At 42.9% G+C, this 15,784-nt stretch overlaps 1 long non-coding RNA gene across 1 annotated transcript; it reads left to right on the forward strand.

The window, feature by feature from the left end:
- Nucleotides 1-1,852: 1,852 nt before the first annotated feature.
- On the forward strand, nucleotides 1,853-7,581 carry LOC109559889 (uncharacterized). The gene is made up of 2 exons (XR_002180856.2): nucleotides 1,853-2,080; nucleotides 4,704-7,581. It is a non-coding gene; the product is annotated as an uncharacterized lncRNA (long non-coding RNA).
- Nucleotides 7,582-15,784: the final 8,203 nt, after the last annotated feature.

Below are 15,784 nucleotides of genomic sequence, written 5' to 3' on the forward strand. Positions count from 1 at the left end.
TTATTGAATTTGTTACCATACTGCTTCTGTTTTATGTTTTTATTCTATTTTTGTTCTTGAGGCATGTGAGATCTTAGCTCCCCAACCAGGGATCGAACCCACACCATCTGCATTGGAAGGTGAAGTCTTAACCCCTGGACCACCAGTGAAGTCTCCTATCAATATCATTTTTGAGGATGTTCTTTTTGTAGACAGACCTTAATGATAATTTGGAACCAGCTTTACACATCTGATAAACCCATCTGGAACCCATCCTCTTATTATTTTCAAAGCTTCACTCACCACCCCAGGCCTTCGCTACCCTGAGTCCTTCATGCGGTACTGTGGCACAGGGTCTGACACAGGTTTCAGTTGGCACCCAGGTACCCAAGCCATCATTTGGTGAGAGCTGTTGTGTCCCCTGCACCCACCCCCACCTGCTGTCCTGAAGGCCCTGCGGATCCCCTGACTCTCCATGGCAGTGGGGGAGGGTTTGAATCCCATCCAGACTATTGCGTCTTGGGAGGGAATGAAAGACCCGATTGAGGAGGGGGCTTGAGGGACAGCTGTTCGTCTTGACAGTCTAGTCTTGCTCTGGGACCTGCCTCTTCCCCTGCCCCTTCCATATACCACAGGCCTTGGGGGAGAAGGCAAGGGTCTGTGTGTCCTGGTTTGCAAAGGAGTCAAAGGTTTGTCTTTTTAAAAATTTTTTATATTTAAATATTTATTTTATTTGTATTTCTTTATTTGGTTGCACCAGGTCTTAGTCACAGCACGTGGGATCTTTGATCTTTGTTGAGGCAGGAGAATTCCTAGTTGAGGCAGGAGAATTCCTAGTTGAGGCAGGAGAACTTCTAGTTGCAGCGTGTGGGATCTAGTTCCCTGACCAGGGATCAAACCTGGGGCCCCTGCAATGGGAATGTGGAGTCTTAGCCACTGGACCACCAGGAAAGTCCCTCAAAGGTTTGTCTTTGTACCACTTTCATACACAAATATTTAATAACCTGTTTCCCTTTAAAATGGAACCTAACCAGTTAGTACTAACACACAAGTACCTGGGTTTCTGTAAGCGTGAGATTAGACACTACAGGTTGACACTGGAGTCTTACAACAGGGCACTTGTCCCTCTTGGGCTGCCTCCTCTGCTTTTTGAGCCCTGAAATAAAGCAAACAGCTGCTAGCAAATAGGAGCTTTAAAGAATAAGGTCACTGAGCAGAAAAGTGAGGCCTGGGGTTGACGGTTCATTCATTCAGTAAATACTGTCAGTATACCTACTATGTGGGCTTCCCTGGTGGCTCAGGCATGTCTCCTGCAATGTGGGAGACCTGGGTTTGATCCCTGGCTTGGGAAGATCCTCTGGGGGAGGGCATGGCAATCCACTTCAGTATTCTTGCCTAGAGAATCCCTATGGACAGAGGAGCCCTACAGGCTACAGTCCATGGGGTCACAAAGAGTCAGACATGACTGAGCGACTAAGCACTGCACAGCATAGCACCTACTATGTGCCAATGCAATGCATAATCCTACCTCCAATTGCCAGCAGAGGGGGAGATGTTATGGAATTGAGAGGCGTTGCGGCTGACGGAGCCCAGAGGAGGGGCAAGCACCCAGGGCAGATTTTCTGTGAGAGGTGATGACGAAACCCGGGCTTGATGGACAAAGACCAATCAGCTAGGCTGAGAAGGGAGGGAGAAAACCTTATAGACTGAGGTATGTCTGAGTTGAAGTCTTTGCCCAAACTCCAGCAGAACCTTATGGCCAATCAAGTGTGGTTGGGGCATGATAGAAGGCTAGGCTCCTGTCCAAGAACCCAGGCAGGGCTCAAGCCCAAGTTTCAGGCACTGAGGTCTAAGGCCAGCCATGGGGCCAGGAGATAGTTCCTGAAATAGGACAGAGATCAGAGCTGTGACCCAGAGTAGAACTTCCCTGCTCAGCGACAAGAGCAAACATGCCTGATGGGCCACAGCGCGTCCTGTGTCTGCCTCTGCCTGAGCCTTGCTGAGCGCCAGGTCTCACAGCAGACCCAAGCTGGTGTCTTGGGGTTCAGAAAGCAAACCTGGAGGAGGAGGGCTGCAGACTTCAGGACCTGGAACCAGCCAAGTAAGTCACTGTGGCACAACCTTCCTCCAGAACTCTGCCCAGAGCAGCCCCTGGGGGTTCCAGCAGCACCGGGCTCTGGAGCACACAGAGTGCCTCACACAGGCACAGAGATGACTTTCACGCCTCCCAGGGCCCAGGGCAGAAGGCCTTACCTGCCCTGCTTTAGACATAAGAAGACCACAAGCCCAATCCCACCCAGTCAGTGGACCAAGTGTCAGGGCCTTCCGCCCACAGAGCCTCCACTCTTTCTCTGGTGTCTGGTGGCCTTGGTGGCAGGTCAATTGGTCAGGTGTGTGTGTGTGTGTGTGTGTGTGCGTGCGTGTGTGTATGTGTGTTTGGAAAGCAGGGCAGAGGTGAAGAAAACACTAGCACTCATCCCAGCCCTAGTCCCTTCAGGCCTGTGGCCCAAATTAATCTCTTGCTGACCCTGGAGTGCCAATCATGGCTTAGTAGAAGGGCTTCACCCCACCCCCAGGCCTGTTCTTCCCCTTAGCTGACCTTTCTTCTCTGCCAAGTACAAGGCCTTTCTTCCCCTGGGCCGCCCATGATCTGACGCCAAGAGCTACACAGAGTCTTCTCTCAGGGTTGCCACGGTCTTTCCCAGCCCAGGTTCAGCCATCTCTCATCTTTACCTCTCTCTGCTACCTGCTCTGCACCGACCACACCTGCCTCAGCCGCATTTGGGGAGGCCTCCCAAGACTTTCTTCTTTGATGCTTATGCTTACTGATGCTTGTTGTCCATCCTTCACATGGGGTCCCTCTTGTTTTCTGGAGCCAGAAGAGCAGCTTGTGATCAGTCAACTTCCCACTCAAGGCCAAACTTCTCCCCAAAGTTGTCCACACTCTGATCATTTATTTTTCTTCCCTTGGTGCTTCCTCTACTTAAAGTCTAGCGATTTTTAAACATTTTGGCCTGCAACCCATAGGAACAAAGAGGTTTGACATTGCAAACCAGAACAGACACACACACATGAAACAAAAATTTTGTGAAACAGTACTTACTATTACTATGTGCCATGCACTCTGATCTATTCCATTCTGTTTGGTGAGCAAATGCTAGCAAGAGCTACTGAATTGATTTCATGCTCCACAAATGGGTTGTGACCTACGGTTTGAAAACCATTGAACCATATTTTGACTCCTGGAGCCTCAGGGTAGTAACATGATAAAAGTTAGTCAAAAAAGAAAATTCTACACCAAGATTTTGAAACACATGCTGGGGAAAATAATCTGAAAAGGGTTCTGAGTTTCTGCTTTGGAAGCACAGGGTCCCAACCACTGGACCACCAGAGAAGTCCAACACACAAATTTTAGAATGGCACGTGGCAGAAAGAGAGCTAGCTAGCTCTCCGGCCTCTACTTGTAAGAGGGATAACCCCATGGAGGAAGGTATCGCCCTCAGGTGATTTCCTCTTCTAGGTAGGATGTGTAGGTTGTGGCAGGCCAGTTCTTCAGCAACAAAATGAGATGAGGCTCTCCAGCTGTGCCCTCTCCCCTCCCGAAGGACATTTGCTAATTGGGGGCACCGGCTGATGATCAGTCTTTGCCCAGAAGGAAGACTTCTAATGGAATAAAGAGAAACCAGTAAAGTTTTTAGGGGCTACTTGGTATTAGAATGAGAAACTGGAAACAGGGGGCCTTAAAAAAGTGACCAATTTTCTCCACATGACGTTGGCTGAGTTCTGGGCCTGAAAATGCATCTAAAAGACTGAAATCTTCCAAAGTACCGCAGGGCTTAGAAAATAAAGCTTTCCCAAGAAGGAACGGCCTGCCTCAAAACCAAGCCCAGTTCCTGCCTCCTCCTGAGATTTGCCAGATTTTGAAACTCCATGGGGACAGCATCCAGACAGCTGGGTTGGGAATTTTTTTTTTCCTTAAGAGAATGTCTTTTTTAAAAAATGTATTTATTTATTTGTTTGGCTGCATCAGGTCTTAGTTGTGGCACGAGGGGCTTTTGCCGGGTGCACAGGCTCTGTGGTTGTGGCACAGGCTTAGTTGTCCCAGAGCATGTGGGATCCCAGTTACCCAACCAGGAATCAAACCCGTACCTCCTGCACTGCAAGACAGATGCTTCACCATGGGACCACCAGGCAAGTTCCAGGGTTGGGAACTTCTGAAGGGCGGAGCTGACTCTTTACAGCCTTCCGTCTTAGGAGACAGATCTTCAAGGCTCTCAATCAAAAACCACACATGGGAAATAGGGGTAAACCAGAGATAGGGTGAGTCTTGCAAAAACTAAAACCCAGTTGCAACCTAGCTCGATCCTTCAGTGGATTGAGATGATCACGCCTCAACCTCACCTGCTTAAGAGAGGAAAGAGGGTAGGCTCTGTGGGACCAATGACCTAATCTGGGGTCTCTTTACCTCTTACGTGCAATAAGAGTCTGTGTATAGGAAAACTGGGGGCTTCCTCAGTTGGTAAAAAAAAGAATCTGCCTGCAGTGCTGGAGACCCAGGTTCGATCCCTGGTAGGGAAGATCCCCTGGAGAAGGAAATGGCAACCCACTCCAGTATTCTTGCACAGAGAATTCCATGGACAGAGGAGCCGGGTAGGCTACAGTCTGTGGGATTGCAAAGAGTTGGACATGACTGAGCGATCAACTTTCACTTTTTTTTTCCATAGGAAAACATAACTAGTCCTGTGAAGAAGCATGAATATATAATTGATAAACAACAGAAAAAAAAATAGACAACAGACACACAAATCATTCAGCTATTGGAATCAGTAGACGGAACTTTATAATAATGAGTGGAAGAACTGGAACTCTCATGCACTGCTGGTGGAAGTGTAAAATCCATGTATCTGCCAGAGCACACTAAGGATACAAAAACTACACAGTACTTTGGACAGGAAATTTTACTGTGAAGAATTATTAAGGGGCTTCCTTGGTGGCTCAGCAGTGAAGAATCTGCCTGCCAATGCAGGAGACACAGGTTCGATCCCTGATGGGGGAAGATCCCACATGCTGCAGTGCAACTAAGCCCCTGCACCACGACTTTTGAGCCTGTGCTCTAGAGCCCAGAAGCTGCAACTATGAGGCCACGTGCTACATCTACTGATGCCTGTGTGCCTTGAGCCTGTGTTCCGCAACAAGATAAGCCACTGCACTGAGAAGCCCATGAACTGCAACTAGAGAGAGAGCAGCTCCCGCTCTCCACATCTAGAAAAAGCCTTCACAGCAACGAAGACCCAGCACAGCCCCCAAAATAAATAATACATTTTAATATAAAGAATTATTAAGGATAAGAGGAGACTGCCTAGTAAGGAGAAAAGATAACCCTAAAGAATATAGTTATAGCAGATGTCAGGAGTAGACTCTAGGGCTGAGGCAGAGAACCCAAAGGAGGAACAAAGCTGAATGAGTCCCAGTCCTCACCTTCTACCCCAGGGCTGAGAATCTCCATTGTTGGAGATTATGTAGCCATGACCCACGGGATGATGAAGAACGGCCAGTCTCAAAGACAAGGCAGGCCCTTTGTTCAAGGTCCATGCAGATGGAATTTACTGGAAAGCATTTTCCTCTTGGTGCTGAGGGAAGTCATCCATGGAAGGGAGTCACACTGTGGAAACAGCTGGAAATTTTCCCACAGGAATAATACATTGGAAAGTCAACCTCTGAGGTTTTGGAGGAAGCTGCACATGGAGATATGCTTTGTGTTTCTGACTGCCACATGCTGCAGGAACCTGCCGAGGAAGACATCAGAACCAGAAGAGAAGCCTCTTTCTCCTACGGTGGCTGCCATTGCTCCCTACTGACAAACCTTGACACTGTACTGGATGGCAAGGGAGAAATGCTGGCAGGGCCCAGCTCCGTTAGAACAGGGCAGGTAACTGAGAACGGGCCTGGAGGTAATAAACTGATAACTGACAAAATTGGCTTTGCAAAACTATTTAGTAGACTCTCCTAAAACTAAACATACAGCTACCTTTGGACTCAAATTTTTTATTAATACTCCTAGGTATATATCTAAAGACAAATTAGTATATTCACCAAAAGACACATTTAAGAATATTTATAGCAGTTTTAGTCATAATAGCCCCCAAAGTGGAGACAATCCAAATGTTTATTAACTACAGGATGAATAAATAAATCATAGTTTATTCATATAATGGAATATTCTACTGCAATAACTAAGAATGATACACAAACAGAAATGAATCTCACAGACATTTTATTAAGTGAAAGAAGTCAGATGCAAAAGATAACATATACTAAGTCCAGTAAAAAGTAAAACTAATCAATGGTGATTGGAATCAGAATAGTGGTTTTCTCTTGGGGGAGAGGAATGAGAACTGCGTGGGTGGGAAAGAAGAGCTGGAAATGTTATGTATCTCGATCTGGGTGGTGGTTACAAGGATATACACTAACGTGAAAGTTCAACAAGCTGAGCATTAATGATTAGTACACTTTTCACAAACTCTGGGAGATAGTGAAGGATAGAGGGGCCTTGTGTGCTTCAGTCCACGGGGATCGTGAAGAGTCAGGCACAACTTGTGACTGAACAATAACAACACTTTTCACATTTCACTGTATGTGTGTTACACAGTCATCCCCCAGTATACACAGGGGATTGGTTCTAGGACTTGATACAGATACGCAAATCCATGGATAATCCAAGCTCCATGGTCGGCCCTCTAACATCTGTTGGTTCCACATCCGTGGATTTAACGAACTTCTGCGTATGTGTTAAGTCTGAAATTCACAGTAGGTTGAACCTGTAGATGCAGAACCCACAGCTACCGAGGGCCAACTGTATATTTATTGAAAATAATTCATGTATAAGTAGACCAGTATAGTTCAAATCCATGCCTTTCAAGTGTAAACTATACTTTAAAAAACTCATAATATTGCCCTTAGATTAATATATTGAGTAATGTGGAGGAAAAGTTATTAATAAAATAGATGGATAAAAATGCCACCAGATAAGTGGAATCTACCAAAAAAAAAAAAAAAAAGAATCCAAAGTAATAAAAATCAAATGAACTCTCTAGAACTTAAAAAGTATAAGAACTGAAACCAAGAACTCATTGGATAAGTTTAACAGTAGATTGAACACTGTTGAGCACAAAATGAATGAACTTGAAGACAAGTCAAAAGAATACATTGACGCTAAAGCACAGGGGGGAAAATGGAGAGAAAAAGAGAAACTAGCATCAGAAAGATATGTGGGGCATATTCACATGTCTAACATTCCTATCACCCGAGTTTCCAGATGAGAGAGAGAAAATGGAACAGAAGCAATATGGGTTTCCCCACTATCTGAAAGTAGAGCATTCCTATGAACCCTTTCATAAGCTGAAATGCTATGAAGCGAAATATCAGTTACTTTGGTGCTAATGGATGCCCAAATAAACTGAGATAAAGCAGAGATGCTCATAGACACTGTTCAAAGCTATGGTGTCTTGATGCTGGGATGTTGGGTGTAGTTCCTGGGAAAGGAGCTTGGCATTGCCATTTTTGCCTATGTAACAGCTCCCTGAAAACAAATGCTGAACGCTATTTTCAATTTTTTGCCTTTTTCCTTAAAAGTGAAAACCCCTCTATGGATTTCTTTCTTTTAGTAAAAACGTACTTATGTACTTATGTAGGAATTACTTATGTAATTCCCAAAAGGAATTCATGTAGTTAAGTGCAAAGAAAACTACAGGTAGGCTCATCATAGTTGCATTGCTGACAGAAGAGTAAAAAATAAAATTTTAAGCATCAGAGATTGAAAAAAGCCTTTGATGAACATTTCCTGGCAGCTGATTAGAAGCTGAGCTTGAGTGAAAGCCATTCTCTGCCATGTGAACAATGTCACCAGCTTCTCAACAGGTGTCAACCCCGATGTCATTCTGCAGTTCAGAGCCTAGGACCAGCATCCCGAGCACCACTTCTAAATAATTCCCAGCCCCAGCTTGTAAAATGGTAGGTAAATGATCATAATTTGTAGCTGCATGTTCTCATGTCTTAGGATTTGAAGTATCCTTAGGATTTGAAGTACACCAAGTCAGAAAAGGGGAAATTGCCCTGATTTTGAAACTGAAAATACAAGATTGGCTTATTTCAATTTAGCCAAATTTTCTGAAATCCAATAGCATCACCCCCTGTCAACAAAGAAGAATTTTAGATCTCTGATGGTTAAGATTTTGAAACACTTTTATATTAAAATAAATATGGATATGATAGCATCCCCAAATACACAATCTTTGAGATAAATATTTGCAAAGTTTAGAGAATTCAGAGGCCATTTAGAATTAGGACTTCAGATGTTCACACAATTTTTATCATTATTTTTCGGCCCTGAGGCATGTGGGATCTTAACTCCCCAACCAGGGATTGAACCCATGTCCCCTCCTTTGGAAGCGCAGAGTCCCAACCACTGGGAAGTCCAACACACATATTTTAGAATGGCACACAGCAGAAAGAGAGCTAGCTAGCTCTCTGGCCTCTACTTATAAGGGGAGTAATCCCATTCAGGAAGGCATCACCCTCATAACCTAATTACCTCCTAAAGCCTCACCTTCAAATACCATCCCATTAGGATTAGGATTTCAACATATGCATTTTGTCAGTCAGTCAGTCAGTCAGTCAGTTCAGTCACTCAGTCGTGTCCAACTCTTTGTGATCCCATGAATCGAAGCACGCCAGGCCTCCCTGTCCATCACCAACTCCCGGAGTGCACCCAAACCCATGTTCATTGAGTTGGTGATGCCATCCAACCACCTCATCCTCTGTCGTTTCCTTCTCCTCCTGCCCTCAATCTTTCCCAGCATCAGGGTCTTTTCCAATGAGTCAGCTCTTCGCATCAGGTGGCCAAAGTATTGGAGTTTCAGCTTCAACATCAGTCCTTCCAATGAACACCCAGGACTGATCTCCTTTAGGATGGACTGGTTGGATCTCCTTGGAGACCAAGGGACTCTCAAGAGTCTTCTCCAACACCACGGTTCAAAAGCATCAATTCTTTGGCACTCAGCTTTCTTCACAGTCCAACTCTCACATCTATACATGACTACTGGAAAAACCAAGCCTTGACTAAACGGACCTTTGTTGACAAAGTAATGTCTCTGCTTTTTAATATGCTATCTAGGTTGATCATAACTTTCCTTCCAAGGAGTAAGTGTCTTTTAATTTCATGGCTGCAATAACCATCTGCAGTGATTTTGGAGCCCAGAAAAATAAAGTCAGCCACTGTTTCCATTGTTTCCCCATCTATTTGCCATTAAGTGATGGGACCGGATACCATGATCTTAGTTTTCTGAATGTTGAGCTTTAAGCCAACTTTTTCACTCTCCTCTTTCACTTTCATCAAGAGGCTCTTTAGTTCTTCTTCACTTTCTGCCATACGGGTGGTGTCATCTGCGTATCTAAGGTTATTGATATTTCTCCTGGCAATCTTAATTCCAGCTTGTGCTTCCTCCAGCCCAGCGTTTCTCATGATGTACAATGCATATAAGTTAAATAAGCAGGGTGACAATATATTTGGAACCAGTCTGTTGTTCCATGTCCAGTTCTAACTGTTGCTTCCTGACCTGCATACAGATTTCTCAAGAGGCAGGTCAGGTGGTCTGATATTCCCATCTCTTGAAGAATTTTCCACAGTTTATTGTGATCCACACAAAGGCTTTGACATAGTCAATAAAGCAGAAATAGATGTTTTTTCTGGAACTCTCTTGCTTTTTTGATGATCCAGCAGATGTTGGCAATTTGGTCTCTGGTTCCTCTGCCTTTTCTAAAACCAGCTTGAACATCTGGAAGTTCACAGTTCATGTATTGCTGAAGCCTGACTTGGAGAATTTTAAGCATCACTTTACTAGCACGTGAGATGAGTGCAATTGTGCGGTAGTTTGAGCATTCTTTGGCATTGCCTTTCTTTGGGATTGAAATGAAAACTGACCTTTTCCAGTCCTGTGGCCACTGCTGAGTTTTCCAAATATGCTGGCATATTGAGTGCAGCACGTTCACATCATCTTTCAGGATTTGAAATAGCTCAACTGGAATTCCATCACCTCCACTAGCTTTGTTCGTAGTGATGCTTTCTAAGGCCCACTTGACTTCACATTCCAGGATGTCTGGCTCTAGGTAAGTGATCACACCATCGTGATTATCTGGGTCGTGAAGATCTTTTTTGTACAGTTCTGTGTATTCTTGCCACCTCTTCTTAATTATCTTCTGCTTCTGTTAGATCCCTACCATTTCTGTCCTTTATTGTGCCCATCTTTACATGAAATGTTCCCTTGGTATCTCTAATTCTCTTGAAAAGCTCTCTAGTCTTTCCCATTCTATTGTTTTCCTCTATTTCTTTGCATTGATTGCTGAGGAAGGCTTTCTTATCTCTCCTTGCTATTCTTTGGAACTCTGCATACAGATGGGTATATCTTTCCTTTTTTTCTTTGCTTTTTGCTTCTCTTCTTTTGAGGGGACACAAAAATTCAGTCCATAATACTATACAAATATAACAATCAAGTCAGAGAAGTACTGGTGTTGTTCTTGTTATTGAGTCAGTAAGTCATGTCTGACTCTTTGTGACCCCAAGCACACCAAGCTTCCCTGCCCTTCACTATCTCCTGGAGTTTGCTCAAATTCATATCCATTGAGTTGGTGATTATATCTAATCATCTCATTCTCTGTGGCTCCCTTCTCCTTCTGCCCTTCAATCTTTCCCAGCATCAGGGTCTTTTCCAATGAGTTGGCTTTTCACATCAGGTAGCCAAAATATTGGAGCTTTAGCTCCAGCATCAGTCCTTCAGTGAATATTCAAAGTTGATTACCTTTAGCATTGATTGGTTTGATCTCTTTGCAGTCCAAGGGACTCTCAAGAGACTTCTCCAACACCACAGTTCAAAAGCATCAATTCTTCGGCGCTTAGCTTTCTTTATGGTCCAACTTTCACATCCATACATGACTACTGGAAAATCCATAGCTTTGACTATATGGCCATTTGTTGGCAAAGTGATATTTCTGCTTTTTAATATGCTGTCTAGGTTGGTCATAGTTTTTCTTCCAAAAGCATCTTTTAATTTCATGGCTGCAGTCACCATCTGCAGTGATTTTGAAGTACTAGAAAATAAAATCTGGCATTACTTTCACTTTTTCTCCTTCTATTTGCCATGAAGTGATGGGACTGGATGCCATGAATGTTGAGTTTTAAGCCAGCTTTTTCACTCTCCTCTTTTACCCTTATCAAGGGACTCTTTAGTTCCTTTTCATTTTTTGCCATTAGAGTGGTGACATCTGCATATCTGAGGCTGTTGATGTCTCTCCCGGCAATCTTGATCCCAGCTTATGATTCATCCAGCCTGTCATTTCACATGATGTACTCCACATATAAGTTAAATGAGCGGGGTTACAATATACAGTCTTGACGTACTCCTTTCCCCAATTTTGAACCAGTCTGTTGTTCCATGTCTGGTTCTAACTGTTGCTTTTTGACCTGCATACAGGTTTCTCAGGAGACAGGTAAGGTGGTCTGGTATTCCCATTTCTTTGAGAATTTTTCACAATTTGTTGTGATCCACACAGTCAAAGGCTTTAACATAGTCAATGAAGCAGAAGTAAATGCTTTTCTGGAATTCCTTTGTTTTGTCTATGATCCTATTAACATCAGGAGACACAAATATATAGTGGAATAGACTAGAGAGCCTGAAACTCACACTTAACCACCAATTGATATTTGACAAAGGTACCAAATGGAGTAAAGTTTTTCAACAAATGGTGCTCACACAATCAGAGGTCTGTATGGGAAAAAGGACATGACCTGTACCTCACATCCCCCACAAAAATGTACTTCACACAGTGGTACAACCGTACTGTGGAATGGAGCAATTAAAAAGGAACAAAATATTGACACATGCAACAGCTGTAGGAAACTATGCTGAGTGACAAAAGGCCAATCTCAAAAGCTACATACCATGCGATATGACTTAGATAGCATAAAAACTTTTATTTTTTATTGGGATATCGTTGATGAACAATATTGTGTTCATTTCAGGTGCACAGCAAAGTGATTCAGTTATGCATGTAATCCATTCTTTTTCAGATTATTTTGCCATTTAGATTATTACAGAGTACTGAGCGGGGTTCCCAGATAATTTTTAAATGACAAAATTTTAGAAATGGAAGGCAGAATACTGATTGCCAAAGGTTAGGGACTAGGAGGAGAGATCCAGAAGGGAGGTGGGTGTGGTTATAAAGGGTAACACAAAGGATCCTTGCATTCAGAATCTTGACTATGGCAGTGGGTGTGAGTGCATGCTAAGTTGCTTCAGTTGTGTCTGATTTTTTGCTACCCCATGGACTGCAACCTGCCAGACTTCTCTGTCCATGGGAGAATACTGGAGTGGGTTGCTGTGCCCTCCCTCAGGGGATCTTCCTGACCCAGGGATTGAACTCACGTCTCTTATGTCTATCTGCACTGGCAGGCGGGTTTTTTTGTTTGTTTGTTTTACCATTAGTGCCACCTGAAAAGTGCCCTTGGTGGTAGATACATGAACCTAAATATGAAAACATTTTAGCGAACCTAATACACACACACACACACACACACAAAGAACCTAATACACACATACACACATAAATGAGTACAACTAAAACTAGGGAAACCTGAGTAAGATGCGTGGATTGTATTGATGTCAATATCCTGGTTGTGATATTATAATTATACAAAATATTACCATCGGGGTAAACTTGTCACAATATACAAAGATTTTCTCAGGGTGGTTTTTACAACTGTATGAATCTACAGTTATCTCAACAAAAATTTCAGTGAAAAAGTGAGTTTGAGATGGCTCATAAGCCTACATGTAAATTTTAAATAACTCCTTTTATTATAATTAAAAAATAACTTCATGGGACTAGGCAGATTCCTAGTCCTCCTAGACTCTTAGGGCAAAGAAAACAATAAACAATTAAAAAGTCTTAAATCTCCTCAAAAATTTAAAATTTATGGTCATTAAATCCAACCTGGTAACAGCATCAATCTGGTAGCTAGGGTCAGAGTCTGGAGAATTCTACACCCGATACTTCATCACTTAGGTTGCAAAGTTACCAGGCTGATTGAGGAAAATTAATCAGAGAGCTGCATCTAGGGCTAGGGGAGGGAGTAGCCACTGTGATCCTTGACTGGGAAACTGCCTTTAGAAGGTGATACTTTAACAACAGTACCAAAAATGGCTCTGCTGTCAAGAAATTTTAAAGGACATTGTCTCTCTTCACAACATCCCCGAATGGGAGGTGTTATACTCTTTCTTTTTGGGGAGGGAGGAGGGAGGAGGGTTCAGGAGGGGTTCTTAAATTTGTAAGGAATATATTAAATTAAAAAAAAAAAAAATAAAGACAAGGAAACCAAGGCTGAGAAAGTTGAAGTGACTTACCCAAGATCATGCGGGCAGTAGGTGTCAGGTTCAGGGCCCAAAAGCCTATGAGACTCGAAAGTTCCCAGTTCGAAGACGTCTGGCTGCCTTCCTCAGAGCAACTTACAGTAAGGACATGCTGGTACTCATGGAGAAAGAAAACGATATCTGGGAGCAGAGATATTTGTCAGCCTAGACAAAAAAATGTACGTTCTTGTCTAACATGGAAAACTGGAAGTTGTCTGGGGAAAAATTTTGCTGTGGTTTGTGATTTGCTCTTAAAGCAAGTAGGTTCATTCTTCTTTTACACAGTCACATCACAGTTCTGAAATGTTTTAATAGAGAAAGCACTCCTGGTATTCAATTGGGATCACAGAAAGGGTTTCCCTTGAGGAAACCACCACCTTGTGGCAATGAGTTTAACTTACAGGACCAAGAAAGGTTTCTGTTGCTTGTTTCCTATCTTTCATACTCCCAAACGCAGTGGTAACCCCTGAAGTTGGTAATGTTTGCATTAAACAAAACAAACAAGCCAGAAAAGTACCTTCCTTAGGAGAGGCTTAAATAAAATAGATATCAGTGAAAAAGATAGCTTTTGAGCAAAGCAATCAAATCACTGACCCATGTTATAAAATATGACAAAGATGGAAATTTCTTTAAAACAAGATACTAAAAGTTGGGGTGATCCATTCGGAGAAAAAACTGAAGAGGTTCCATATTGTCTGAACTGTACACTTTTGAAAGTGAAAGGGGCTGCTATTAATAATTACAGAGGACAGCAGGTATAAGGTCAGGGTGTGAAGACATGTGGCTCCCCTAAATTGTTTGTGTGGTTTAGCCTGGCAAAGTTGTGACTACATTTTATAGAGGCTATGTGGTAAGAAATCTAACCCTTTTAAAGTGAATAAAAAGTCTTTCTCTCTCAGTGTGCTGGCAGGAGGAGTTTCATAACTGATCTGAATTTTATTTTTGGAACTAAGATCTAAGGGAGATTTCAAACTAGTAGAGAGTTTGAGTAACCACCACCATGTAGCCAAAAAAAAAACCCCACAGCACACAAGTCATCACTTACTTGCACCTAGTAAACCCAGTTTGTAATGTTGTGTTTTACAGATACCATTGCTTTATTGACTATGCCAAAGCCTTTGACTGTGTGGATCACAATAAACTGTGGAAAATTCTGAAAGAGATGGGAATACCAGACCACCTGATCTGCCTCTTGAGAAATTTGTATGCAGGTCAGGAAGCAACAGTTAGAACTGGACATGGAACAACAGACTGGTTCCAAATAGGAAAAGGAGGTCGTCAAGGCTGTATATTGTCACCCTGTTTATTTAACTTATATGCAGAGTACATCATGAGAAACGCTGGACGGGAAGACACACAAGCTGGAATCAAGATTGCCGGGAGAAATATCAATATCCTCAGATATGCAGATGATGCCACCCTTATGGCAGAAAGTGAAGAGGAACTCAAAAGCCTCTTGATGAAAGTGAAAGAGGAGAGTGAAAAAGTTGGCTTAAAGCTCAACATTCAGAAAACGAAGATCATGGCATCCGGTCCCATCACTTCATGACAAATAGATGGGGAAACAAAGGAAACAGTGTCAGACTTTATTTTTCTGGGCTCCAAAATCACTACAGATGGTGACTGCAGCCATGAAATTAAAAGATGCTTACTCCTTGGAAGGAAAGTTATGACTAACCTAGATAGCATATTCAAAAGCAGAGACATTACTTTGCCAACAAAGGTTCATCTAGTCAAGGCTATGGTTTTTCCTGTGGTCATGTATGGATGTGAGAGTTGGACTCTGAAGAAAGCTGAGCACCGAAGAATTGATGCTTTTGAACTGTGGTGTTGGAGAAGACTCTTGAGAGTCCCTTGGACTGCAAGGAGATCCAACCAGTCCATTCTGAAGGAGATCAGCCCTGGGATTTCTTTGGAGGGAATGATGCTAAAGCTGAAACTCCAGTACTTTGGCCACCTCACGCGAAGAGTCGACTCATTGGAAAAGACTCTGATGCTGGGAGGGATTGGGGGCAGGAAGAGAGGGGGACGACAGAGGATGAGATGGCTGGATGGCATCACTGACTCGATGGACGTGAGTCTATTTTTTCTTTTGTGGCTCATTCTTTTCATGTTGTGTCTAAAGTTATTGCCTGACCAAGACCACCTAGATTTTGCCTATGTGTTCTTCTAGAAATTTTATGATTTTCCATTTTATGTCTATGATTAATTTTGAGTCATTTTTTGTGAAAAATGTAAAGTCTATGTCCAATTTTTTTTTTTTTTTGCAAATGGATGTCCGATTATTCCAGCACCAGTTTTTTAAAAGACTTATCTTTCTACATTGACTTTCCTTTGCTCCCTTG

This window comes from Bos indicus, chromosome 1, assembly GCF_029378745.1.
Source record: "Bos indicus isolate NIAB-ARS_2022 breed Sahiwal x Tharparkar chromosome 1, NIAB-ARS_B.indTharparkar_mat_pri_1.0, whole genome shotgun sequence".
Classification (NCBI taxonomy): domain Eukaryota; kingdom Metazoa; phylum Chordata; class Mammalia; order Artiodactyla; family Bovidae; genus Bos; species Bos indicus.